Genomic DNA, 2,500 nt, shown 5'->3' with positions numbered 1-2,500 from the left:
TGCGCGTCCCATGCCTTAGCAAGGCCGACCCATGCCTTACCAAGGCCGAACCATGCCTTACCAAGGCCGTCCCATCGATCTCGGAGAAAGTACATCATCATGACATCGGAATACGGCCCCAACATCGATCTCGGAGAAAGTACATCATCATAACATCGGATCGGATGTGTATCCATCGAAGTTCCATCGACACTTCGAGAAGATCGAACATAGCTTCCTAGCATGTTAAAGGTTCGGTGCTAATGGGGACATAAAGATCCCACGACGTTCCAAACGAAAGTAAAGTGTTCCGTGCGTGTGAACTACGTTGTCCCATGTGCCGGCTCTCGACTCCTAAGATGTCCCATGTAAATGCCCTTCGTGGGAAAGAATGTCCCGTGCAACGTCCCTTGATGATCCCCATAAGGTGTCCCATGTGCGTCCCATGATGTCCCATGCGCGTCCCGTGCCGTCCGAGCCTCACCAAGGCCGTCCCATGCGCGTCCCGTGCCGTCCGAGCCTCACCAAGGCCGTCCCATGCGCGTCTCGTGCCGTCCCGAGCTGTGCCGAGGCCGTCCCGTGCTGTCCCATGCCGTCCCGAGCCTCGCCAAGGCCGTCCCGTGCCGTCCGAGCTGTGCCGAGGCCGTCCCGTGCCGTCCCGTGCTGTCCCATGCCGTCCCGAGCCTCGCCAAGGCCGTCCCGTGCCGTCCGAGCTGTGCCGAGGCCGTCCCGTGCCGTCCCGTGCTGTCCCATGCCGTCCCGAGCCTCGCCAAGGCCGTCCCGTGCCGTCCGAGCTGTGCCGAGGCCGTCCCGTGCCGTCCCGTGCTGTCCCATGCCGTCCCGAGCCTCGCCAAGGCCGTCCCATGCGCGTCCCGTGCCGTCCGAGCTGTGCCGAGGCCGTCCCGTGCTGTCCCATGCCGTCCCGAGCCTCGCCAAGGCCGTCCCATGCGCGTCCCGTGCCGTCCGAGCCTCACAAAGGCCGTCCCAGGCCGTCCCGTGCCGTCCCATGCGCGTCCCGTGCCGTCCGAGCCTCACCAGGGCCGTGACATGCCGTCCCGAGCCTGACCAAGGCCGTCCCGAGCCTCACCAAGGCCGTCCCATGCGCGTCCCGAGCTGTCCCATGCCGTCCCGAGCCTTAGCAAGGCCGTCCCATTCGCGTCCCGTGCTGTCCCATGCCGTCCCGAGCCTTAGCAAGGCCGTCCCATTCGCGTCCCGTGCCGTCCCATGCGCGTCCCGTGCTGTCCCGTGCCGTCCCGAGCCTGACCAATGCTGTCCCGTGCGCGTCCCATTCTTTTGGCTCGGCTGGCCCGTGCATTCTATGGGGTCGTGGGACATTTCGAAATCCACCCGGGCCATTTCGACTCTCTCTTCATTAATACTATTGAGGTATTATTTATGAATTATTGGAGAAAAGAAACGGAAGAAAATATTTTTTTTTCTATTTTTTATGAATTTTCCGGTGTTTATTCACTTAAAAATTCATAGAAAAATAAATATTTATCGGAATCGCTATTATAATATATCAAAAAAATCCTTGCGAAAAGACCTTTCCAACGAGTATAAGTTTGCTGGATTCCGACGAGTAACGAAGGAGTAAAGGCCCAGTATGCTTGGTTAAAAAATTGATGTTTCCTTGTGAAAATAGGAAAAACAATAACTTTGCACTATAAGGGGGAGGGTTGAGCTCCTTCCCCAGAGCGTGCACAGCACTTGTGCTGGCACGTTCCCTAGTGCTCGCCAAGCACCATAGGGCATCCAAAGGGCAAAGCTCGGCCTACTACATGATGGGAAGCTTCTAATATGTCGGAATACGAAGAGATTTCGTGCGACCCGAAGCTCGGCTCGGGCGTCCCGGCCTGTGCCGAGCTGTGCCGAGCGCGTCCCAGGCCGTCCCGAGCCAAGTCTCGGGCGTCCCAGGCCGGCCCGAGCAAAGTCTCGGACGTCCCAGGCCGTCCCGAGCTGTGTCGAGGCCGTCCCAGGGCGTCCCGAGCTGGAGCGAGGGCGTCCCAGGCCGTCCCGAGCCAAGTCTCGGGCGTCCCAGGCCGTCCCGAGCAAAGTCTCGGACGTCCCAGGCCGTCCCGAGCAAAGTCTCGGGCGTCCCAGGCCGTCCCGAGCTGTGCCGAGGCCGTCCCAGGCCGTCCCGAGCTGTGGCAAGGGCGTCCCAGGCCGTCCCGAGCAAAGTCTCGGGCGTCCCATGCCGTCCCGAGCTGTGGCAAGGGCGTCCCAGGCCGTCCCGTGCTGTGCCGAGGCCGTCCCGAGCCTAGTCTCGGGCGTCCCAGGCCGTCCCGAGCTATGGCGAGGGCGTCCCAGGCCGTCCCGAGCCAAGTCTCGGGCGTACCTGGCCGTCTCGAGCTGTAGCGAGGGCGTCCCATGCCGTCCCGGGATGTCCCATGCGCGTCCCGTGCCGGCCCGAGCAACAGCTCGGGCGTCCCGTGCCTCGGCCCTTCCAAGTGGTGCTTCGTCGGACATCTCGATATCCACTCGAGCATTTTCGACCATTCTCCATATGTGGGTGTGTGGG

Source organism: Eschscholzia californica, unplaced genomic scaffold (genome assembly GCF_041429995.1).
Source record: "Eschscholzia californica isolate CP2 unplaced genomic scaffold, dmEscCali1.0.p SCAF_70, whole genome shotgun sequence".
Classification (NCBI taxonomy): Eukaryota; Viridiplantae; Streptophyta; class Magnoliopsida; order Ranunculales; family Papaveraceae; genus Eschscholzia; species Eschscholzia californica.
Note: the sequence above shows the minus strand (reverse complement) of the source record.